Below are 27,700 nucleotides of genomic sequence, written 5' to 3' on the forward strand. Positions count from 1 at the left end.
AGGGACATGGGGAAATAGGGACATAGGGAAATAGGGCCATAGCGACATGGGGAAATAGGGATATAGGGACATGGGGAAATAGGGACATAGGGACATGGGGAAATAGGGACATAGGGACATAGGGCCATGGGGAAATAGGGACATAGGGACATGGGGAAATAGGGACATAGGGAAATAGGGCCATGGGGAAATAGGGACATAGGGACATGGGGAAATAGGGACATAGGGAAATAGGGACATAGGGAAATATGGACATAGGGCCATGGGGAAATAGGGCCATAGGGACATAGGGAAATAGGGCCATGGGGGAATAGGGCCATGGGGACATAGGGAAATAGGGCCATGGGGAAATAGGGACATAGGGACATGGGGCAATGGGGACATAGGGAAATAGGGACATGGGGAAATAGGGACATAGGGCCATGGGGAAATAGGGACATAGGGAAATAGTGACATAGGGACATGGGGACATAGGGAAATAGGGACATAGGGCCATGGGGAAATAGGGACATGGAGACATAGGGACATAGGGAAATAGGGACATAGGGACATGGGAAAATAGGGACATAGGGACATGGGGAAATAGGGACATAGGGACATGGGGACATGGGGAAATAGGGACATAGGGACATGGGGCCATAGGGAAATAGGGCCATAGCAACATTGGGAAATAGGGCCATAGCAATATGGAGACATGGGGACATGTGGCCATAGGGAAATAGGGCCAGAGCGACATGGGTAAATAGGGACATAGCGACATGGGGAAATAGGGCCATAGGGCCATAGCGACATGGGGAAATAGGGACATAGCAACATGTAGACATGGGGACATGCGGCCATAGGGAAATAGGGCCAGAGCGACATGGGCAAATAGGGACATAGCGACATGGGGAAATAGGGACATAACAACATGGGGACATGGGGCTATAGGGAAATAGGGCCATAGCGACATGGGGAAATAGGGACATAGCGACATGGGGAAATAGGGACATAGCGACATGGGGAAATAGGGCCATAGCGACATGGGGAAATAGGACCATAGCGACATGGGGCCATAGGGACATAGGGCCATGGGGAAATAGGGCCATAGGGAAATAGGGACATAGCAACATGGGGCCATAGGGACATGGGGAAATAGGGCCATAGCAACATGGGGACATGGGGCCATAGGGAAATAGGGCCATAATGACATGGGGAAATAGGGCCAAAGCAACATGGGGAAATCGGGCCATAGCAACATGGGGACATGGGGCCATAGGGAAATATGGCCATAGCGACATGGGGAAATAGGGACATAGGGCCATGGGGAAATAGGGCCATAGGGCCATGGGGACATGGGGCCATAGGGAAATAGGGCCATAGCGACATGGGGAAATAGGGCCATGGGGAAATAGGGACATAGCGACATGGGGACATGGGGCCATAGGGAAATAGGGCCATAGCGACATGGGGAAATAGGGACATAGCGACATGGGGAAATAGCGACATAGGGCCATGGGGAAATAGGGCCATAGGGACATGGGGAAATAGGGCCATAGCGACATGGGGAAATTGGGCCATAGCGACATGGGGAAATAGGGCCATAGCGACATGGGGAAATAGGGCCATTGCGACATGGGGAAATAGGGACATAGCGACATGGGGAAATAGGGACATAGCGACATGGGGAAATAGGGCCATAGCAACATGGGGACATAGGGACATGGGGAAATAGGGCCATAGCGACATGGGGAAATAGGGACATAGGGCCATGGGGAAATAGGGCCATAGGGACATGGGGAAATAGGGCCATAGCGACATGGGGAAATAGGGCCATAGCGACATGGGGACATAGCGACATGGGGAAATAGGGCCATAGCGACATTGGGAAATAGGGACATAGGGCCATGGGGAAATAGGGCCATAGCGTCATGGGGAAATACGGCCATAGCAACATGGGGACATGGGGACATGGGGCCATGGGGAAATAGGGCCATAGCGACATGGGGAAATAGGGACATAGCGACATGGAGACATGGGAACATGGGGCCATAGGGAAATAGGGCCATAGCGACATGGGAAATAGGGACATAGCGACATGGGGAAATAGGTACATAGCTACATGGGGAGATAGGGACATAGCGACAAGGGGAAATAGGGCCATAGCGACATGGGGACATAGCAACATGGGGAAATAGGGCCATAGCGACATGGGGACATGGGGACATAGCGACATGGGGACATAGGGCCATAGCGACATGGGGAAATAGGGCCATAGCGACATGGGAAATAGGGACATAGGGCCATGGGGAAATAGGGCCATAGCGTCATGGGGAAATACGGCCATAGCAACATGGGGACATGGGGCCATGGGGAAATAGGGCCATAGCGACATGGGGAAATAGGGACATAGCGACATGGAGACATGGGAACATGGGGCCATAGGGAAATAGGGCCATAGCGACATGGGAAATAGGGACATAGCGACATGGGGAAATAGGTACATAGCTACATGGGGAGATAGGGACATAGCGACAAGGGGAAATAGGGCCATAGCGACATGGGGACATAGCAACATGGGGAAATAGGGCCATAGCGACATGGGGACATGGGGACATAGCGACATGGGGACATAGGGCCATAGCGACATGGGGAAATAGGGCCATAGCAACATGGGGACATGGGGCCATAGGGAAATAGGGCCATAGCGACATGGGGAAATAGGGATATCGGGCCATGTGAACATAGGGCCATAGCAACATGGGGAAATAGGGCCATAGCGACATGGGGCCATAGGAACATGGGGAAATAGGGCCATAGCGACATGGGGAAATTGGGCCATAGCGACATGGGGAAATAGGGCCATAGCGACATGGGGAAATAGGGACATAGGGCCATGGGGAAATAGGGCCATAGGGCCATGGGGACATGGGGCCATAGGGAAATAGGGCCATAGCGACATGGGGAAATAGGGCCATGGGGAAATAGGGCCATAGCGACATGGGGAAATAGGGACATATCGACATGGGGAAATAGCGACATAGGACCATGGGGAAATAGGGCCATAGGGACATGGGGAAATAGGGCCATAGCGACATGGGGAAATTGGGCCATAGCGACATGAGGAAATAGGGCCATAGCGACATGGGGAAATAGGGCCATTGCGACATGGGGAAATAGGGACATAGCGACATGGGGAAATAGGGACACAGCGACATGGGGAAATAGGGCCATAGCAACATGGGGGCATAGCGACATGGGGAAATAGGGCCATAGCGACATGGGGAAATAGGGCCATAGCGACATGGGGACATAGCAACATGGGGAAATAGGGCCATAGCGTCATGGGGAAATACGGCCATAGCAACATGGGGACATGGGGACATGGGGCCATAGGGAAATAGGGCCATAGTGACATGGGAAATAGGGACATAGCGACATGGGGAAATAGGTACATAGCTACATGGGGAGATAGGGACATAGCGACAAGGGGAAATAGCGCCATAGCGACATGGGGACATAGCAACATGGGGAAATAGGGCCATAGCGACATGGGGACATGGGGACATAGCGACATGGGGAAATAGGGCCATAGCAACATGGGGACATGGGGCCATAGGGAAATAGGGCCATAGCGACATGGGGAAATAGGGACATAGTGACATGGGGAAATAGGGACATAGCGACATGGGGACATGGGGACATAGCGACATGGGGAAATAGGGCCATAGCGACATGGGGGCATGGGGACATAGTGACATGGGGACATGGGGACATAGCGACATGGGGAAATAGGGCCATAGCGATATGGAGACATGGGGACATGGGGCCATAGGGAAATAGGGCCATAGCGACATGGGGAAATAGGGACATAGCGACATGGGGAAATAGGGACATAGCGACATGGGGACATAGCGACATGGGGAAATAGGGCCATAGCGACATGGGGAAATAGGGCCATAGCGACATGTGGAAATAGGGACATAGTGACATGGGGACATAGCGACATGGGGAAATAGGGCCATAGCGACATGGGGATATAGCGACATGGGGACATAGGGCCATAGCGACATGGGGAAATAGGGCCATAGCAACATGGGGACATGGGGCCATAGGGAAATAGGGCCATAGCGACATGGGGAAATAGGGACTTGCGACATGGGGAAATTGGGACATAGTGACATGGGGAAATAGGGCCATAGTGACATGGGGAAATAGGGACATGGGGAAATAGGGCCATAGTGACATGGGGAAATAGGGCCAGAGCGACATGGGGAAATTGGGCCATAGGGCCATGGCGAAATAGGGCCATGGGGACATGGGGAAATAGGGCCATAGCAACATGGGGGAATAGGGCCATAGTGACATAGGGAAATAGGGCCATTGGGCCATGGGGAAATAGGGCCAGAGCGACATGGGGAAATAGGGCCATAGCGACATGGGGAAATAGGGCCATAGCGACATGGGGAAATAGGGACATAGGAACATGGGGAAATAGGGACATAGCGACATGGGGAAATAGGGACATAGGAACATGGGGAAATAGGGACATAGGGCCATGGGGAAATAGGGTCATAGAGAAATAGGGCCATAGAGCCATGGGGAAATAGGGACATAGCAACATGGAGACATGGGGCCATAGGGAAATAGGGCCATAGCGACATTGGGAAATAGGGACATAGCAACATGGGGACATGGGGCCATAGGGAAATAGGGCCATAGCGACATTGGGAAATAGGGACATAGCAACATGGGGAAATAGGGACATAGCGACATGGGGACATAGCGACATGGGGAAATAGGGCCATAGCGACATGGGGAAATAGGGACATAGCGACATGGGGCCATAGGGACATAGCGACATGGGGAAATAGGGACATAGCGACATGGGGACATAGCGACATGGGGCCATAGGGACATAGCGACATGGGGAAATAGGGCCATAGCAACATGGGGAAATAGGGACATAGCGACATGGGGCCATAGGGACATAGCGACATGGGGAAATAGGGACATAGCGACATGGGGACATAGCGACATGGGGAAATAGGGCCATAGCGACATGGGGAAATAGAGCCATAGCAACATGGGGCCATAGGGACATAGGGCCGTGGGGAAATAGGGCCATAGGGAAATAGGGACATTGCAACATGGGGACATGGGGCCATAGGGACATGGGGAAATAGGGCCATAGCAACATGGAGACATGGGGACATGGGGCCATAGGGAAATAGGGCCATAGCAACATTGGGAAATAGGGCCATAGCAATATGGAGACATGGGGACATGTGGCCATAGGGAAATAGGGCCAGAGCGACATGGGGAAATAGGGACATAGCGACATGGGGAAATAGGGCCATAGGGCCATAGCGACATGGGGAAATAGGGACATAGCAACATGGAGACATGGGGACATGGGGCCATAGGGAAATAGGGCCAGAGCGACATGGGCAAATAGGGACATAGCGACATGGGGAAATAGGGACATAACAACATGGGGACATGGGGCCATAGGGAAATAGGGCCATAGCGACATGGGGAAATAGGGACATAGCAACATGGGGCCATAGGGACATAGCGACATGGGGAAATAGGGACATAGCGACATGGGGAAATAGGGACATAGCGACATGGGGAAATAGGGCCATAGCGACATGGGGCCATAGGGACATAGGGCCGTGGGGAAATAGGGCCATAGGGAAATAGGGACATAGCAACATGAGACATGGGGCCATAGGGACATGGGGAAATAGGGCCATAGCAACATGAAGACATGGGGCCATAGGGAAATAGGGCCATAGCAACATTGGGAAATAGGGCCATAGCAATATGGAGACATGGGGACATGTGGCCATAGGGAAATAGGGCCAGAGCGACATGGGGAAATAGGGACATAGCGACATGGGGAAATAGGGCCATAGGGCCATAGCGACATGGGGAAATAGGGACATAGCAACATGGAGACATGGGGACATGGGGCCATAGGGAAATAGGGCCAGAGCGACATGGGCAAATAGGGACATAGCGACATGGGGAAATAGGGACATAACAACATGGGGACATGGGCCCATAGGGAAATCGGGCCATAACGACATGGGGAAATAGGGACATAGCGACATGGGGCCATAGCGACATGGGGAAATAGGGACATAGCGACATGGGGAAATAGGGCCATAGCGACATGTGGAAATAGGACCATAGCGACATGGGGCCATAGGGACATAGGGCCATGGGGAAATAGGGACATAGCGACATGGGGAAATAGGGACATAACAACATGGGGACATGGGGCCATAGGGAAATAGGGCCATAGCGACATGGGGAAATAGGGACATAGCGACATGGGGAAATAGGGACATAGCGACATGGGGAAATAGGACCATAGCGACATGGGGCCATAGGGACATAGGGCCATGGGGAAATAGGGCCATAGGGAAATAGGGACATAGCAACATGGGGCCATAGGGACATAGGGACATGGGGAAATAGGGCCATAGCAACATGGGGGCATGGGGCCATAGGGAAATAGGGCCATAATGACATGGGGAAATAGGGCCATAGCAACATGGGGAAATAGGGCCATAGCAACATGGGAACATGGGGCCATAGGGAAATATGGCCATAGCGACATGGGGAAATAGGGCCATGGGGACATGGGGAAATAGGGCCATAGCAACATGGGGGAATAGGGCCATAGCGACATGGGGAAATAGGGCCATAGCGACATAGGGAAATAGGGCCATTGGGCCATGGGGAAATAGGGCCAGAGCGACATGGGGAAATAGGGCCATAGCGACATGGGGAAATAGGGTCATAGCGACATGGGGAAATAGGGACATAGGAACATGGGGAAATAGGGACATAGCGACATGGGGAAATAGGGACATAGGTACATGGGGAAATAGGGTCATAGGGAAATAGGGCCATAGGGCCATGGGGAAATAGGGACATGGAGACATGGGGCCATAGGGAAATAGGGCCATAGCGACATTGGGAAATAGGGACATAGCAACATGGAGACATGGGGCCATAGGGAAATAGGGCCATAGCGACATTGGGAAATAGGGACATAGCAACATGGGGAAATAGGGACATAGCGACATGGGGCCATAGGGACATAGCGACATGGGGAAATAGGGACATAGCGACATGGGGACATAGCGACATGGGGAAATAGGGCCATAGCGACATGGGGAAATAGGGACATAGCGACATGGGGCCATAGGGACATAGCGACATGGGGAAATAGGGACATAGCGACATGGGGACATAGCGACATGGGGCCATAGGGACATAGCGACATGGGGAAATAGGGCCATAGCAACATGGGGAAATAGGGACATAGCAACATGGGGCCATAGGGACATAGCGTCATGGGGAAATAGGGACATAGCGACATGGGGAAATAGGGACATAGCGACATGGGGACATAGCGACATGGGGAAATAGGGCCATAGCGACATGGGGAAATAGGGCCATAGCGACATGGGGCCATAGGGACATAGGGCCGTGGGGAAATAGGGCCATAGGGAAATAGGGACATAGCAACATGAGACATGGGGCCATAGGGACATGGGGAAATAGGGCCATAGCAACATGAAGACATGGGGACATGGGGCCATAGGGAAATAGGGCCATAGCAACATTGGGAAATAGGGCCATAGCAATATGGAGACATGGGGACATGTGGCCATAGGGAAATAGGGCCAGAGCGACATGGGGAAATAGGGACATAGCGACATGGGGAAATAGGGCCATAGGGCCATAGCGACATGGGGAAATAGGGACATAGCAACATGGAGACATGGGGACATGGGGCCATAGGGAAATAGGGCCAGAGCGACATGGGCAAATAGGGACATAGCGACATGGGGAAATAGGGACATAACAACATGGGGACATGGGGCCATAGGGAAATAGGGCCATAGCGACATGGGGAAATAGGGACATAGCAACATGGGGCCATCGGGACATAGCGACATGGGGCCATAGGGACATAGCGACATGGGGAAATAGGGACATAGCAACATGGAGACATGGGGACATGGGGCCATAGGGAAATAGGGCCAGAGCGACATGGGCAAATAGGGACATAGCGACATGGGGAAATAGGGACATAACAACATGGGGACATGGGGCCATAGGGAAATAGGGCCATAACGACATGGGGAAATAGGGCCATAACGACATGGGGAAATAGGGACATAGCGACATGGGGAAATAGGGACATAGCGACATGTGGAAATAGGGCCATAGCGACATGGGGAAATAGGACCATAGCGACATGGGGCCATAGGGACATAGGGCCATGGGGAAATAGGGCCATAGGGAAATAGGGACATAGCAACATGGGGCCATAGGGACATGGGGAAATAGGGCCATAGCAACATGGGGGCATGGGGCCATAGGGAAATAGGGCCATAATGACATGGGGAAATAGGGCCATAGCAACATGGGGAAATAGGGCCATAGCAACATGGGGACATGGGGCCATAGGGAAATATGGCCATAGCGACATGGGGAAATAGGGACATAGGGCCATGGGGAAATAGGGCCATAGGGCCATGGGGACATGGGGCCATAGGGAAATAGGGCCATAGCGACATGGGGAAATAGGGCCATGGGGAAATAGGGACATAGCGACATGGGGACATGGGGCCATAGGGAAATAGGGCCATAGCGACTTGGGGAAATAGGGACATAGCGACATGGGGAAATAGCGACATAGGGCCATGGGGAAATAGGGCCATAGGGACATGGGGAAATAGGGCCATAGGGACATGGGGAAATTGGGCCATAGCGACATGAGGAAATACGGCCATAGCGACATGGGGAAATAGGGCCATAGCGACATGGGGAAATAGGGCCATTGCGACATGGGGAAATAGGGACATAGCGACATGGGGAAATAGGAACATAGCGACATGGGGAAATAGGGCCATAGCAACATGGGGACATAGCGACATGGGTAATAGGGCCATAGCGACATGGGGAAATAGGGACATAGGGCCATGGGGAAATAGGGCCATAGGGACATGGGGAAATAGGGCCATAGCGACATGGGGAAATAGGGCCATAGCGACATGGGGACATAGCGACATGGGGAAATAGGGCCATAGCGACATTGGGAAATAGGGACATAGGGCCATGGGGAAATAGGGCCATAGCGTCATGGGGAAATACGGCCATGGCAACATGGGGACATGGGGCCATAGGGAAATAGGGCCATAGCGACATGGGGAAATAGGGACATAGCGACATGGAGACATGGGAACATGGGGCCATAGGGAAATAGGGCCATAATGACATGGGGAAATAGGGCCATAGCAACATGGGGAAATAGGGCCATAGCAACATGGGGCCATAGGGAAATATGGCCATAGCAACATGGGGAAATAGGGACATAGGGCCATGGGGAAATAGGGCCATAGGGCCATGGGGACATGGGGCCATAGGGAAATAGGGCCATAGCGACATGGGGAAATAGGGCCATGGGGAAATAGGGACATAGCGACATGGGGACATGGGGCCATAGGGAAATAGGGCCATAGCGACTTGGGGAAATAGGGACATAGCGACATGGGGAAATAGCGACATAGGGCCATGGGGAAATAGGGCCATAGGGACATGGGGAAATAGGGCCATAGGGACATGGGGAAATTGGGCCATAGCGACATGAGGAAATACGGCCATAGCGACATGGGGAAATAGGGCCATAGCGACATGGGGAAATAGGGCCATTGCGACATGGGGAAATAGGGACATAGCGACATGGGGAAATAGGAACATAGCGACATGGGGAAATAGGGCCATAGCAACATGGGGACATAGCGACATGGGTAATAGGGCCATAGCGACATGGGGAAATAGGGACATAGGGCCATGGGGAAATAGGGCCATAGGGACATGGGGAAATAGGGCCATAGCGACATGGGGAAATAGGGCCATAGCGACATGGGGACATAGCGACATGGGGAAATAGGGCCATAGCGACATTGGGAAATAGGGACATAGGGCCATGGGGAAATAGGGCCATAGCGTCATGGGGAAATACGGCCATGGCAACATGGGGACATGGGGACATGGGGCCATAGGGAAATAGGGCCATAGCGACATGGGGAAATAGGGACATAGCGACATGGAGACATGGGAACATGGGGCCATAGGGAAATAGGGCCATAGCGACATGGGAAATAGGGACATAGCGACATGGGGAAATAGGGCCATAGCGACATGGGGACATAGCAACATGGGGAAATAGGGCCATAGCGACATGGGGACATGGGGACATAGCGACACGGGGACATAGGGCCATAGCGACATGGGGAAATAGGGCCATAGCAACATGGGGACATGGGGCCATAGGGAAATAGGGCCATAGCGACATGGGGAAATAGGGACATAGTGACATGGGGAAATAGGGCCATAGCGACATGGGGAACTAGGGCCATAGCGACATGGGGAAATAGGGCCATAGCGACATGGGGACATAGGGACATAGGGACATGGGGAAATAGGGCCATAGCGACATGGGGAAATAGGGACATAGTGACATGGGGACATGGGGCCATAGGGAAAAACGGCCATAGCGACATGGGGAAATAGGGACATAGCGACATGGGGAAATAGGGACATAGCGATATGTGGAAATAGAGACATAGCGACATGGGGACATAGCGACATGGGGAAATAGGGCCATAGCGACATGTGGAAATAGGGACATAGTGACATGGGGACATGGGGACATAGCGACATGGGGAAATAGGGCCATAGCGACATGGGGATATAGCAACATGGGGACATAGGGCCATAGCGACATGGGGAAATAGGGCCATAGCAACATGGGGACATGGGGCCATAGGGAAATAGGGACATAGTGACATGGGGAAATAGGGCCATAGTGACATGGGGAAATAGGGACATAGCGACATGGGGAAATAGGGACATAGCGACATGGGGAAAAAGGGACATAGCAACATGGGGAAATAGGGACATAGCGACATGGGGAAAAAGGGACATAGCAACATGGGGAAATAGGGGCATAGCGACATGGTGCCATAGCGACATGTAGGCATGGGGACATAGGGCCATAGCAACATGGGGACATGGGGACATAGGGCTATAGCGACATGGGGAAATAGGGCCATAGCGACATGGGGACATAGGGCCATAGCGACATGGGGGCATAGGGCCATAGCGACATGTGGGCATGGGGACATAGGGCAATAGCGACATGGGGACATGGGGAAATAGGGCCATAGCGACATGGGGACATGGGGACATAGTGACATGGGGACATGGGGAAATAGGGCCATAGCGACATGGGGACATAGGGCCAGAGCGACATGGGGGTATAGGGCCAGAGCGACATGCGAACATGGGGGTATAGCGACATGGGGGCATAGGGCCATAGCGACATGGGGCCAGAGCGACATGGGAACATGGGGGTATAGCGACATGGGGGCATAGGGCCATAGCGACATGGGGGCATAGGGCCATAGCGACATGGGGGTATAGGGCCAGAGCGACATGGGAACATGGGGGTATAGCGACATGGGGGCATAGGGCCATAGCGACATGGGGACATAGGGCCATAGCGACATGGGGGCATAAGGCCATAGCGACATGGGATCATGCGGGCATAGCGACATGGAGACATAGGGCCATAGCGACATGGGGACATGGGAAAATAGAGACATAGGAACATGTGGACGAAGGGACATAGGAACATGGGGACATAGGACCTTGGGAAAATGGGAACATAGAATCATAGAAGAATCATGGAATGGTTACAGCACGGAAGAAGGCCATTTGGCCCGTCGAGCCCGTGCCAACTCTCAGCTAGTCCCACTCCCCCGCCCTTTCCCCGTAGCCCTGCAAATTTCTTTCCTTCAGATACTTATCCAACTCCCTTTTGAAAGATAAGTCCGTCTCCACCACCCTTTCAGGCAGTGCATTCCAGATCCTAAGCACTTGCTGCGTAAAAAAGTTCTTTCTTACATCACCTTTGGTTCTTCTGCCAATCACCTTAAATCTGTGTCCTCTGGTTCTCAATCCTTCCACCAATGGGAACAGTTTCTCTCTATCTACTCTGTCCAGACCCCTCATGATTTTGAACACCTCTATCAAATCTCCTCTCAATCTTCTCTGCTCCAAGGAGAACAACCCCAGCTTCTCCAGTCTATCAATGTAACTGAAGTCCCTCATTCCTCGAATCATTCTCGTAAATCTTTTCTGTATCCTCTCTAAGGCCTTCACATCCTTCTCTGTTCGTGCACCCACTTTAGGATTGTACCATTTAGCTTATATTTCCTCTCCTCATTCTTTCTACCAAAACGTATCACTTCACACTTTTTTGCATTAAATTTCATCTGCCAGATGTCCATTTCACCAGCCTGTCTATGTCTTCCTGAAGTCTATCACTCTCCTCCTCACTGTTCACTATACTTCTGAGTTTTGTGTCATCTGCAAATTTTGAAATTGTGCCCTGTACACCCACATCCAAGTCATTAATATATATCAAGAAAAGCATGTGGTCCTAGACCCGACCCCTGGGGAACACCACTGTGTACCTTCCTCCAGTCCGAAAAACAACCGTTCACCACTACTCTCTGTTTCCTGTCACTTAGCCAATTCCGTATCCATGTTGCCACTGTCCCTTTTATTCCATGGGCTTCAAATTTGCTGGAAAGCCTATTATGTGGCACTTTGTCGAACGCTTTTTGGAAATCCATGTACACCACATCAACCGCATTTCCCTCATCAACCCTTTCTGTTATCTCATCAAAAAACTCAATCAAGTCAGTTAAACACGATTTGCCTTTAACAAATCCGTGCTGGCTTTCCTTAATTAATCCACACCTATCCAAGTTACTTTTAATTTTGTCCCTGATTACTGTTTCTAAAAGCTTCTCCACTACCGAGGTTAAACTGACTGGCCTGTAGTTGCTGGGTTTATCTTTACACCCTTTTTTGAACAAGGGTGTAACATTTGCAATTCTCCAGTCCTCTGGCACCACCCCCATATCCAAGGAGGTTTGGAAGATTATGGCCAGCACCTCCGTGATTTCCTCCCTCAATTCCCTCAGCATCCTAGGATGCATCCCATCCGCTCCTGGTGATTTATCTACTTTAAGTACAGCCAGCCTTTCTAATACGTCCTCTTTATCAATTTTTATCCTATCAAGTGTTTCTACTACCTTCTCCTTCACTATGTCTATGGCAGCATCCTCTTCCTTGGTGAAGACAGATGCAAAGTACTCGTTTAGTACCTCAGCCACACCCTCTGCCTCCATGCACAGATCTCCTTTTTCATCCCTAATTGGCCCCACCCCTCCTCTTACTACCCTTTTGTTATTTATATGCCTGTAGAAGACTTTTGGATTACATAGGGACATAGGAATATGGAAACATAGGAACATGGGAACATAGGAATATGGGAACATAGAAACATGGGCACATAGGAACATAGGAACATGGGAGTAGGCCCTTCAGCCCCTCGAGCCTGTTCCGCCATTCAGTGAGATCGTGGCTGATCTGCGACCTAACTCCATATACCCGCCTTTGCCCCATATCCCTTAATAACTTTGGTTAACAGAAATCTATCAATCTCAGATTTAACATTAACAATTGTTCTAGCATCAATTGCCGTTTGTGGAAGAGAGTTCCCTAGTCTAGAGAACAAGTACAAGGCGCAGAAGGCTATTCAAAGTCCTATTCACGACTGTCTACAGCTCTTATAGAATCATAGGAGTTTACGGCCCATTTAGGGGAAAACAGCGGCATGAGCACTCGCGTCGGCTGCGCCCACTGGCGTGTAAACAGCACGCGCACGCACGTTGGCTGCGCCGCTCTCTGTTGGGGGAGGGATGGGGAGAAACCGGCCATGTGCCACCCCGCATACTACAAGCAGCAACCCCTAGCCTACAGAACAAGTACAAGGCGCAGAAAAAGAAAGACTTGCATTTATATAGCACCTTTCATGACCACCGGACATCCCAAAGCGCTTTACAGCCAATGAAGTACTTTTTTTTTAAAGTGTAGTCACTGTTGTAATGTAGGAAAGCTCGCCGCCTCGCTACCTCTCTCTCCTCCTTTAAGGTGTTCCTCAAAACCTACCTCTTTGACCAAGCTTTTGGTCGCCTGCCCTAATTTCTCCTTGCATGGCTCGGTGTCAAATTTTTTGTCTTATAATCACTCCTGTGAAGCGCCTTGGGACGTTTTACTACGTTAAAGGCGCTATATAAATACAAGTTGTTGTTGTTGAAACATGGCAGCCAATTTGCGCACAGCAAGCTCCCACAAGCAGCAATGTGATTATAACCGGATAATCTGTTTTTTAGATATCGGTTGAGGGATAAATATTGGCCCCAGGGCACCGGGGATACCTCCCCTGCTCTTCTTCGAAATAGTGCTATGGGATCTCATATCCACCTGATGATAGAGCAGACGGGGCCTCGGTTTAAATGTCTCATCTGAAAGATGGCACCTCCAACAGTGCAGCATTCCTTCAGCACTGCACTGGAGTGTCGGCCTAGATTTTTGTGCTCAAGTCTCTCGAGTGGGACTTGGACCCACAACCTTCTGACTCAGAGGCAAGAGTGCTGCCCACTGAGCCACAGCTGACACTATTCAAAGACAGCTATTCAAAGTCCTACTCAGGACTGTCTACAGCTCTCTTTAGAATTATCCAGGACAAAGCAGCCCACTTGATTAGCACCCCATCCACCACCTTAAACATTCACTCCCTCCACCACCGGCGTACCGTGGCTGCAGTGTGTACCATCTACAAGATGCACTGCAGCAACTCGCCAAGGCTTCTGCGACAACACCTCCCAAACCCGTGACCTCTTCCAACTTGGAGGACAAGGGCAGCGGGCGCATGGGAACACCACCACCTCCAAGTTCCCCTCCAAGTCACACACCATCCTGACTTGGAAGTATATCACCAACCTTTCATCGTCGCTGGGTCAAAATCCTGGAACTCCCTTCCTAACAGCACTGTGGGAGTACTTTCACCTCACGGACTGCAGCAGTTCAAGAAGACAGCTCACCACCACCTTCTCAAGGGCAATTAGGGGATAGGCAATAAATGCTGGTCCAGTCAGTGATGCCCACAACCCATGAACGAATATATATAAAAAAAGAAGTTTTGGCACAGTAAGAGGCCATTCAGCCCATCGTGTCTGTGCCGGCTGACAAAGAGCTCTCCAGCCTAATCCCACTTTCCAGCTCTTGGTCCGTAGCCCTGTAGGTTACGGCGCTTCAAGTGCATCTCCAAGTACTTTTTAAATGCGATGAGGGTTTCTGCCTCTACCACCCTTTGTTTATTGAAAATATTTTCTTTCTGTTCCATGCCGATATACGTATACACTCTTGTAAAGATAACGGCGCAGTGTTTCAGTTCTTCAGACAAACACAACGTAGCACTCAGCACATATTCCACAGAGTCTAAAGTAACTTCCCGTGATAAACCCAAATCACGACAGACTTATATCATGAATCTTTCTTTGCCCTTTAGTCGAATTACTTACCAGCATCAGCCTGACTCCTCAGATAAACCCTGAGAATGTATCCTTAGTTGACACTACTGGGATTAATGGGTCGAAACCTCCGTGACAAGTGCACCCAGTTGAGGATCTGGAGGGCGTTGTGAGGCGTTGACGGTGTTTTACACAGCTGAACTCTCTGGAAACGTGACACTGATCTCTGGAGACTGTCATGTACTGCCAGTTTGCAGTTTGCAGTTTGCGGTACTCCCGATTTCAGAGGGAGCTAGAGTCTCCAGGTTATGTAACCGCATTAACACTGACATGGTATGTCATCAGAGGCAACCTAAGCAATCAACAATGCACTCACAACAACAACTTGCCTTTATATAGCGCCTTTAATGTAGTAAAATGTCCCAAGGTGCTTCACAGGAATGTTATCAGACAATTTGACACCGAGCCACATATGGAGATATTAGGACAGGTGACCAAAAGCTTGGTCAAAAAGGTAGGTTTTAAGGAGCGCCTTAAAGGAGGAGAGAGAGAGGCGGAGAGGTTTAGGGAGGGAATTCCAGAGCTCAGGGCCTAGGGAGCTGAAGGCACGGCTGCCAATGGTGGAGTGATGAAAATCGGGGATGCACAAGAGGCCAGAATTGAAGGAGTGCAGAGACCTTGGCGGATTGTAGGGCTGGGGAAGATAACAGCGAGGTCATGGAGGGATTTGAAAACAAGGATGAAAATTTTTAAATCGAGGTGTTGCCGGACCGGGAGCCAATGTAGGTGAGTGAGCACAAGGTGTGATGGGTGAACGGGACTGGGTGTGAGTTAGGACACGGGGCAGTGAGCACAGGGGGTGATGGGTGAACGGGACTGGGTGTGAGTTAGGACACGGGGCAGTGAGCACAGTGGGTGATGAGTGAACGGGACTCGGTGTGAGTTAGGACACGGGGCAGTGAGCACAGGGGGTGATGGGTGAACGGGACTGGGTGTGAGTTAGGACACGGGGCAGTGAGCACAGGGGGTGATGGGTGAACGGGACTGGGTGCGAGTTAGGACACGGGGCAGTGAGCACAGGGGGTGATGGGTGAACGGGACTGGGTGCGAGTTAGGACACGGGGCAGTGAGCACAGGGGGTGATGGGTGAACGGGACTGGGTGCGAGTTAGGACACGGGGCAGTGAGCACAGGGGGTGATGGGTGAACAGGACTTGGTGCGAGTTAGGACACGGGGCAGTGAGTACAGGGAGTGATGGGTGAACGGGGCTTGGTGCGAGTTAGGACACAGGGCAGTGAGCACAGGGGGTGATGTGTGAACGGGACTGGGTGCGAGTTAGGACACGGGGCAGTGAGCACAGGGGGTGATGGGTGAACAGGACTGGGTGCGAGTTAGGACACGGGGCAGTGAGCACAGGGAGTGATGGGTGAATGGGACTTGGTGTGAGTTAGGACACGGGGCAGTGAGCACAGGGAGTGATGGGTGAACGGGACTTGGTGTGAGTTAGGACACGGGGCAGCCGAGTGTCGGATGAGCTCAAGTTTCCGGACAGTGCAATGTGCGAGGCTGGCCAAGAGAGCGTTGAAATAGTCGAGTTTAGCAGTAACAGAGGGTTTCAGCAGCAAGTACGTATAACCTTTCTTGATGATTCATGCTGTGACTTTACGACATCCTTATGTATTTTTATGAATACCTTATGTATTGGCTCTTCATGTTAAACTGGAGCTGAACTAATGTTCATCCACTGGGAGACCATCCATCTGTCGCGGTCTTGCTGCTGTCAGATCTATATCTGAATTTTGGTTCTGCGATTACAATCTCAATTACATAAATATGCCACTAAAACTCATATAAACCCATCTGCCTTCCTCTCTCCCCACCTTTACATGCCTCCTCCAAATCTACCTCTTTGAATATGCTTTCAAAAACAACTTGCGTGTATGCCTTTAATGCAGAAAATGCCTCATGATGCTTTACAGAGGGGGAAGAAAAAATAAAATAGATAAAAGTAATAAAAGAATGGAGAATGAACTCTGCTTCAACTGTTAGGCGGGGGTGAATAAAAACTTGGATGAAATGTTGGGTTTTGGGAAGTTTTTTAAAGGTAATAAAGAAGTTGAGAGGGTTTAAGGAGGGAATTGCAGAGAGTACAGCCAGCGAGCCTGTCAACAATGGCGGGGCAAAGGGAGGGAGGAATGCACAAAAGGCCAGAGTTAAAGAAATAAAGGGTACAAGAGGGGATGGAAGGTTGGGTGAACTTGCAAAGATAGGGCAGGAAGTTGAAGACACGGATGTTAAATTCAATATGTTGGGAAACATGGAGCCAAAGTCAATGAGGAGGAAGCTCAGCTCAGGGTCAAATAGAATGCTGATATTAGGAACAGCTTGGTTAGCCTGTGACAATAGCTGGATAGGAGGGTACAGAGTTTGTGGGGGGTGGGGGGAGGGTGCATAGAGGATGGCTTTTGTCTTCTGTTGTTTAACTAAACAAAATTGCGGCTTATCCAGATGTAGATGTTGGACAAGTAGGCTGACAACATGGAGGAAGTGGAAGAGTCTAGAGAGGTGATGGCGAGGCAAAGCTGGGTGTTGTCAGCGTACGTGTGGAAGCAGATCCCATGTCTGCAGAAGATGTCCCTAAAGGGCAGTTTGTAGACGAGGAACAGTAGGGGGCCAAGGATAGATCCTTGGGGGACTCTAGAGGTAATGGTGTGGTGCAGAAAGAGAAGCCATTGCTGGGGCTGCTTTTGCTCTGATCGGATAAGTAGGAGTGGAAGTAAGCGAGGGCAGTCCCACAGAGCTGGACAACAGAGGAAAGGCATTGGAGGGGGGCGGTGCGGTTGCCTGGTCCAAACGCTGCAGAGACTTCGAGGAAGACGAGTAGGAAGAATGCCGCATGGTCACAGTCACAGAGATTGTTATTTCTGACTTTGGTTAGGGATGTTTCAGTGCTGTGGCAGTGACGGATTCTTGATTAGAGAGATTCAAACATGGAATTGCGGGAAATCTGGGAAGTGACAATACGATCGAGAACTTTGGAGAGGAAAGGGAGGTTAGAGATTGGGCAGTAGTTTGCAAGATCAGAGGGGTTGAGAGTGGGTTTTTTGAGGAGGGGTGGATATGGTAGTTTTGAAGTGGAGGGAATGGGGGCTAGGAAGAATGTTGGGTAGTCAGCAGTTTAATGGTAATGGGGTCAGGGGAATAGGTGGTGGGTCTCATGGACAAGTTCAGCTCAGAGAGGCTATGAAGGGGAGATAGGAGAGAAACTAGAGAAAAACACAGGTTCAGAATTTGGCCAGAGGGGAACCTGGGGGAGAGGTTTGGCTGGGTGAGAAACAGGGAACAGGAGAGAGCAGCAAAGGCAGCTGATTGGATGACTGGGAAGCCCATGAGCTCCTCACACTTGTTGTCGGAGGTACGAGTGGAGGCAGGGGAGAGCGCGTTCCGGAGACGGCTGGTGCTGGAGAAAAGAAGCTGCCGTTATCTTTCATCTCATGTGTGGTCCTAGCAAGAGGAATCGTTTAGGCAGAAGAGAGCGAGAGCCAGATCTGGTGATGGACGGCTAAACCAGTGGTGCTCCAGATTCGCTCAAGTCTGCATTCCTTGAACTTAAGGGAGTGAGTTGCGGCCCATACTAGGGGTATTGACCAGGATGTGAGAGAGTAAATGTTTTTTCTGGGAGCAAGGGCATTGTGAAGCATATAAGGTGCTAATTGAATGGTGGGCGTGTGGAACGGTCTCTGTTTAATGCACAAAGCCCATATGGCACCACATCTAATGCTAGAAAATGCAGACTATTGCGCTAGAATTAATAAACAATTTGCCCTCATACAGAATACCAAATATCACAAGAACCGTGTGATAAATTATTCGTTGTTAGTGCAATGAAACCTCTGTGTAACAGGCCTCTCAACAATGCAATCCCATTTGTAACCATGCATGTTCATGGCTTCCAAAGGTGATAACTTGTTCCAACTCCAACTTGTGCAATGTAGCCAGCAAGCCTCTCCTGCTCAACCTCTCTTCCCTGATGCACTGCCCTGCTACTTCAAGTACACGGTGGATGATTTATTGATCAACTGGTAACTGTATATTTAGTAATGTACTGACTGACGTGAATCAGTCATTCATGAAAGAAAGACTTATGAAATAATAATGAGCGGCCTGCGGGTGGCGCTGTCCAGGGAGAGTATAAATACTCGGGCACGGGCCCAGCTTGCGCAGGACATTCTTAACAGGAACTAGTGAAGGACACAACTAGACCTCCATGTTGTAAAACAGTTGATTAAAGCTTTGTTTAACGCTTAGACCAAGTGCCTAGTAGTTTTCTTACATCACTGACACAAGCACTTTAAACAACTGGGCAGCGCATCAAGAAGAAAAAGGCCAAGTAGAAGATTTACCAACTACACCTAAGTACATCTGACAAGTACAGCAGGAAGATCAAGAGCTGTATATGGGATTGGGAGGTCTCTTATACTGATACTCCCCTGCTCTAGTTAATAATTGATCATGCAGTTCTTGCAGTATTTAGTAGTCTAACTCCAAGGAGAAATGTCCTACCCTCTTGAAATATTTTTCCCGAATAAAAGCACTGGATGTAGAGCTTGCTTTTCTCCCCCGTGCTCATCAAGTTGCTGGGGATTGGAATGTCACTATGGGATGTCCACAGATGCCTGGGGGGTGAATTTTAATCCTGAGCAGATTCCTGGTGGGCGGTACACAGAGCGAATGCGAAATGCACCCACTGTCAGAAAATTCAGGCCCTGGGTATTTTAACTCCTGGGCCTCAGGTACATGCCGCTGGTCAGCTGCCTGCCCAAACCAGCTGGCTGGCAGGAGAGGAAGTTCAGGTGGGCCGGAGGCTGCCTGCCAGCACTACGCGATGGCTCACAAGCATGCAGGAAAATTGCAGGGTTGGGGTGGGGTGGAGTGGAGGGAGGATCAGCCTGACCTCATGGTTGAGGAAAGGTCTGCCCCGGGCTGGCTAGGCCCAGACTTGTGAACTCATACACTTGTGAGACTGCATCATTGAGAAAAAGCATTTGTTCTGGTAGTCGCGACTGGGGTTAAAAAGTGCTGGTACCGATTATGTTTCTGAAGAAAATCCAATGCTTTGTCTTAATGATCCTTTAGCTAGCACTAAAGTGGCTTAACACTGCTTTGAAGAACATTTTCATTACTCCTAAACAAATTCCTTGTTACATATTAGTAAACCGCATAGTACTGAGAAAAACAAATGGTTGTTCTGATAAAGAGCCTACAGCCAAAGCATTAACCTATAATTTCTCATTTCAAATGTTGACTGACCAGCTGTATATTTCTGGCATTTTTTGATTTATCTGTTTTTATTTCAGATTTCCAGCGTTTGCACTTCTTTTCTCATTTGTAAAAAAAACTTGCGTTTATAGCACGCCTTTCACAACTCAGCTGTGTCAGCTGTGGCTCAGTGGGCAGCACCCTCGCCTCGGAGTCAGAAGGTTGTGGGTTTAAAGTCCCACTCCAGAGACTTGAGCACATAAAGCGAGGCTGACACTCCAGTGCAGTGCTGAGGGAGTGCTGCACTGTCAGAGGTGCCGTCTTTCAGATGAGATGTTAAACCGAGGCCCCGTCTGCTCTCTCAGGTGGATGTAAAAGATCCCATGGCACTATTTCGAAGAAGAGCAGGGGAGTTATCCCTGGTGTCCTGGGGCCAATATTTATCCCTCAACCAACATCATTAAAACAAATTATCTGGTCATTATCACATTGCTGTTTGTGGGAGCTTGCTGTGCCCAAATTGGCTGCTGCATTTCCCACATTACAACAGTAACTGCACTTCAAAAAGTACTTCATTGGCTGTAAAGTGCATTGAGACATCCGGTGGTTGTGAAAGGCGTTATATAAATGCAAGTCTTTCTTTTTCAGGAGGTCCCAAAGTGCTTTACAGCCAATGAAGTATTTTCTGAAGTGTGGTCACTGTTGTAATGTAGGAAACGCGGCAGCCAATTTGCGCACAGCAAGCTCCCACCAACAGTACGCTAGTTGTACTCGACTTGTTATTGCTTTTCCCCACGTTTTTCTAAGCCATGACCATTCGGTATTTTTTTGCACTACATTTAGCATTGCAAGGAAATCAGGGCAAGCGATAGGAAGTGTAAAGCCATTGCAGAGAAGGTAAGCTCGCTACAGCAAGGTGGAAACAATTATGGTGAGTTATTTTTCTGCTTCTTCATTTGAACACGACATTTTTCTGGAAACAAGAGATCTTAAAAAAAACATTGAAAAATGACTTGGTTCTGTGGCATACAAACTAGGATTTCTTCAGAAGATGATAAAGTTATCTATGATTAGTGTTCAACTAAAACTTACACAGTTTTATTTTTTAAAAGATTTCACATTAATGGAGTACACCTAAATTATTGAATTAGCTATTTAAAACCCCATTTAGAAAATTTTAAAAGCTCGAAAGTATGTAATGAATTATTCAAGAGATGATTGCTTTTACACGTCTAAAATCAATAGCATAAAAGCTGGTGAAGGGGGAGGGGAGTTTGTAAGATGTCTCTCTCTGTTTTTGGCTATTGTCCTTTGAACATCTCCTGCAGGAAGAACGCCAAATCCTGTTCTACATTCCTTTTTTGACAAATGTTGGCAGATATGAACACTGCAGAATACAGAGCCAGAATAATGCGCCTCAATAAATATACAGACGTGTTCGGTTCGTCCATTTATATTAAATAGGTTAATCCCTCTGCTAAAATGGCAATCAAAGGCTTTCACCCGAGCACATTAAGCATTCACACTGTAACATTTCACAGCGTAAGCTCTGGGCTGTATCGACACACAAGCATCGAGCTTCGTGAATTATCTCATTAATGAAATACAAGTTGAAAACTTTTGTCAAAAAATGTGTGTGGATCAAAATTTCTACCTAAAATAAATAACTAGTGGTATTTGACAGTTTTATGTTTGAAGTTGAACTTTCAATTGATGCCACTTATACGAATACCTGAGAAGTAACCAGTTAACATAGAAACATAGAAGATAGGAGCAGGAGTAGGCCATTCGGCCCCTCGAGCCTGCTCCGCCATTCAATGAGATCATGGCTGATCATCCAAATTCAGTACCCTGACCCTGCCTTCTCCCCATATCCCTTGATCCCTTTAGCCTTAAGAAATATATCTAACTCCTTCTTGAATATATTTAATGAATTGGCCTCAACTGCCTTCTGTGGTAGAGAATTCCACAGGTTCACCACTCTCTGGGTGAAGAAATTCCTCCTCATCTCTGTCCTAAATGGCTTACCCCTTATCCTTAGACTGTGACCCCTGGTCCTGGACTCCCCCGCCATCGGGAACATCCTTCCTGCATCTAGTCTGTCTAGTCTTGTTAGAATTTTATAAGTTTCAATGAGATCCCCTCTCATTTTTCTAAACTCCAGTGAATATAAGCCCAATCGACCCAATCTCTCTTCATACGTCATTCCTGCCATCCCAGGTATCAGCTTGGTGAATCTTCGCTGCACTCCCTCCATCGCAAGAACATCCTTCCTCAGATAAGGTGACCAAAACTGCACACAATACTCAAGGTGTGGTTTCACCAAGGCCCTGTACAACTGCAGCAAGACATCCTTGTTTCTGTACTCGAACCCTCTCGCTACGAAGGCCAACATACCATTTGCCTTCTTAACCGCCTGCTGCACCTGCATGCTTACCTTCAGCGACTGGTGCACAAGGACACCCAGGTCTCGTTGCACTTCCCCTTCTCCCAATCTATTGCTGTTCAGATAATAATCTGCCTTCCTGTTTTTGCCACCAAAGTGGATAACCTCACATTTATCCACATTATACTGCATCTGCCATGCTTCTGCCCAATCACCCAACCTGTCCAAATCATACTGGAGTTTCTCGGCATCCTCCTCACAGCACACATGCCCACCCAGCTTTGTGTCGTCTGCAAACTTGGAGATATTACATCTAGTTCTCTCGTCTAGATCATTAATATATATTGTGAATAGCTGGGGTTTAGTGAATAAAAATTCATAACCTAAAACATTTTTCTAGGTACTGACTGCCATCACCGTATTCAGTCTTGTTAACTAAATCATTTTTTTTCATTCGTTCACGGGATGTGGGTGTCGCTGGCAAGGCCAGCATTTATTGCCCATCCCTGATTGCCCTCGAGAAGGTGGTGGTGAGCCGCCTTCTTGAACCGCTGCAGTCCGTGTGGTGAAGGTGCTCCCACAGTGCTGTTAGGGAGGGAGTTCCAGGATTTTGATCCAGCGATGATGAAGGAACGGCCGATATATTTCCAAGCCAGGATGGGGTGTGACTTGGAGGGGGAAAATGCTGCCTGGCGCTGCTAGACAGAAAGAGGGTGTCATGAATCTTATCATGACTCATGAAGTAACACTGGGCGGCCAGCTGGTGGCGCCATCCAAGGAGTATAAATACTCGGGCGTGGGCCCAGCTTGCTCAGGATGTTTCTGTAACCAGGAACTAGTGATTGTAACTAGAAATCTCATGGTTGTGAAACAGTTGATTAAAGCCTTGTTTTATACTCAAACCAAGCTCTCAGTAGTCTTTTTACATCAGAGGGTGAATCTCCATGGGGGGTTGTCCCCCTGTAAATTTGGTGAAAGAGCTGTGGAAACCCTAAAAATGGGCAAAAACGGCGTTAATGCCATTTTCCCCCCCTGGCCTTCTCAGCTCTTCCACTGAAGTTACGGCAGATGATCAGAAGAAACCCCCAACGGAAATTCACCCTCATAATTTCTGCTTATGTTACAGGTTTTGCCAAGTTTACAGTTTAAATTGTAGACAATGACCTATTTGTCTAGCAATCCAGCAAATTACAGTAAGTTGAAGTTAATGACAGTGTTGAACACTTAGCATTTCAGATAATCTGCCATTGCAATTAGACGTATGCACTGAATTATGTGACAGAAATTTGCTGCTAATATTTTGCTGTCAATTTTTTCCAAAGTTGTCCAGCAGGGAGAAATAATGGGGAATGAAATACTTCCTCGTTCAGGCATCCAGTGCCAGCATGGAACACTCTTAGGCCAGATATAACACAGCTAGCTGCAAAGTAAAGCTCCCTCTGCATTGCATCAATAAGGTGACATGGCATCAAGCACTCTGGCTGCATGAGCATCACAACCCTGTTTCCCCACCAGCCCTCTTTGTGGTCTACCTGAATGCGATTGGTAAGTTAGGGGCAGTTTTGTGTTGTGGGCCTAAATCTGCTATACATTCAGTTGACACTGCCAAGACATATTTCGCACAAGACCCTTACAACCAACAAAACCCAGGGTGTCCTTCATCCAATCACTGAGTTTGATTTGAACCCAGCTTGCACCAAGGTATAGCCAACCAGCTCTCCAACCCTCTCCCCAGCTGTGAGTTCCTAATAATCGAATGCTGCATAGAATGAGCTGTCAGATCCAGCACGTGGCGGGGGCCAGACATGTTTACAGGGTCAGAATCACCAAGAATGGATATCGAATCAAATGGGATATTCCTTAGTTTTTAATGGGCACTTTGAATTACAAACTCGATTTTAATAAATTTACACTGGCTCAATAAGTCCAAAGATGAATACAGAGATAATTTTACATGATCAATAACCATTTGATAGAATATGAATCACACAGTTTCTTGGGACTAGTATCAGCATAATTACCAATAAACCAACATCTGTTCAAATTTACACATAAGTACTATAAAAAATCAATTAATTTTAGTATTGGTTCCCTCACTGACCTTTACTGATATCAGTGACCTTAACACAACATCAATTCCTGATAAAGAACAAAGGCATGTCAGTGCTGTTTGTCTCCTTCTGTGTGGTTGGTGATGAAAGGTTTCCTGTTCCTGAAAGCTGCTGAGTGGTACAGCATTAGAATTACACAGGATTACTCAGGATATACGGCCCAGAAACAGGCCATTCGGACCAACCAGTCCGTGCCGGTGTTTATGCTCCACTCGAGCCTCCTCCCGTCTTTCCTCATCTAAATCTATCAGTGTAACCCTCTATTCCCTTCTCCCTCATATGTTTGTCCAGCCTCCCCTTAAATGTATCTCTACTATTCGCTTCAACCACTCCCTGCGGTAGCGAGTTCCACATTCTCACCACTCGCTGGGTCAAGAAGTTTCTCCTGAATTCCCTATTGGATTTCTTGGTGACTATCTTATATTGATGGCCTCTAGTTATGCTCTTCCCCACAAGTGGAAACATTCTCTCTGTGTCCACTCCATCAAAACCTTTCATAATTTTAACGACCTCTATTAGGTCACCCCTCAGCCTTCTTTTTTCAAGAGATAAAAAACCCAGCCTGTTCATCCTTTCCTGATACATATACCCTCGCATTTCTGGTATCATCCTTGTAAATCTTCTCTGCATCCTCTCCAGTGCCTCGCTATCCTTTTTATAATATGGCGACAAGAACTGCACGCAGTACTCCAAGTGTGGTCTGACCAAGGTTCGATACCAAGGTTTAGCATAACCTCCCTACTGAGAATGAGGATGAGCCTGTGAGCAGTGGCTGTAGTTCTGTTCAGTGTCACCTCAGCCACATCCAGCGGAGCTGAAACTGTTTCAGATGTGCAACATGTTGAACGAGCTGTTGGGGGACGTTGAGACTCATTTTAAAATTTGAAGCTGGGACTCACGCCAAAGAAAAAGGGTGGGGGGAGGCACAGCGGTTGTGCCTAAACCTGATCTAACTTTCAGCGCCAAGATGATTGCAATTTGTTTCCAGTAATTCCACATCGCAATAAGAAACCCCGCCAAGTGTGCAGAAAAGAAAACTATTTTTTTCCCACTAACCAAGGGGAGGCTTTCTGTCCTGGCACCAAGTTCACCTCAATTAAAAATGTACTTTCATGTATCATTGAAAAAATCTATCTTTAGAAATACTCCTAGAAATTTAAAACAAGAATAAAAATGGATTCCTGATTTTAATGCAGCATAGGTTTAGAGGGCTATTGATCAACCTACAATAAATGTGAGAACTCATTGTAGAAAGATACTGAAAAATGTCTAATGCAGCGAGAGGGATAACAGTAACTGGCTGTGGTTTTTGTACTAATCTCATCTATTATTTTCCACTCCTCAATCACCCCCAACAGCCCCTCCCCTCTCCACGGCACCTTCCCGTGCAAGCGCTGGAGATGCAACACCTGCCCTTATACCTCCCCCCTTCCCACTGTCCACAACCCCAAACACCCCTTCCAGGTGAAACAGCGATTTACTTGTACTTCTTGCAATTTAGTATACTGTATTCGCTGCTCACGATGCAATCTCCTCTACACTGGGGAGACCAAACACAAATTGGGTGACCACTTTGCGGAACACCTCCATTCAGTCCGTAAGGGTGACCCCAAGCTTCCAGTCGCCTGTCACTTTAATTCTCCGCTTCACTCCCACTCTGATCTCTCCGTCCTCGGCTTTTTGCACTGTTCCACTGAAGCTCAACGTAAGCTCGAGGAACAGCACCTCATCTTTCGATTAGGCACTTTACAGCCTTCTGGACTCAACATTGAGTTCAACAATTTCAGACTATAACCACTGCCCCCATTTTTTCAGGCGGCAGCTGTTAATGATTCCGCCATCCCCATTTGCAACATTATTTCTCCTGCCTTTCATCCCAGCACAGTCCGTCCCTTTAGCACCTTCCTCCCCTCCCCGCCCATTTCCCTGCCTCTGCACTTGCTTAAAACCCGTTACATCTCTAACCTTTTCCGGTTCTGACGAAGGGTCACAGACCTGAAACGTTAACTCTGTTTCTCTCTCTGTAGTGTATGTACCCGTCTACCTTTAAGGGAACTATTGAATGTAACCGTTCACCTTTAAGAGGACTACTTTCGGGTGGCACTATTTGTTTGGCTTCTGTATACTGTAATACCGATAGTGACCACACCAGTATATAAGTGTTGTGGCATGATTGTTGGGGCAGATTCGCCCGGACCTTCGAATAGTAAAGACCTGTTTGTTTGTTACTTCTGAAGTCTGTGTATTTATTAACTGCACAACCCACAGACTTTACAGTGGCGATGAGTCCGATCGTACCCTGCGGCAAGATTACCAAAAGCAACGAAGAGCGTCGAAGAGAGACAACCGCCCTCGTCGTGCTACCAAAAGAAAACACGAGGCTGCAACAACAGAAAGCAGGAAGACTAACAACAAAAGCTGTATCAGCAACAGGCACTGACTACCCTTCTGCCACGGTGCGGAGTGAGCCGACCAGCAAGAAA

At 48.9% G+C, this 27,700-nt stretch overlaps 1 protein-coding gene across 1 annotated transcript in view; it reads right to left on the reverse strand.

Annotated features, from left to right (window-relative positions):
- Positions 1 to 15,579, reverse strand: part of LOC147100905 (guanine nucleotide-binding protein G(I)/G(S)/G(T) subunit beta-1) — an 80,703-nt gene extending 65,124 nt beyond the window's left edge. The window contains exon 1 of the mRNA XM_085967501.1: positions 15,513 to 15,579. The gene's annotated coding sequence lies outside the window, so the exon portion shown is untranslated. The remainder of the gene's footprint in view (positions 1 to 15,512) is intronic.
- Between the last annotated feature and the right edge of the window lie 12,121 nt (positions 15,580 to 27,700).

Source organism: Somniosus microcephalus, chromosome 25 (assembly GCF_052327205.1).
Source record: "Somniosus microcephalus isolate GS21.2 chromosome 25, FLI_Smic_1.0, whole genome shotgun sequence".
In the NCBI taxonomy this organism is placed as follows: Eukaryota; Metazoa; Chordata; class Chondrichthyes; order Squaliformes; family Somniosidae; genus Somniosus; species Somniosus microcephalus.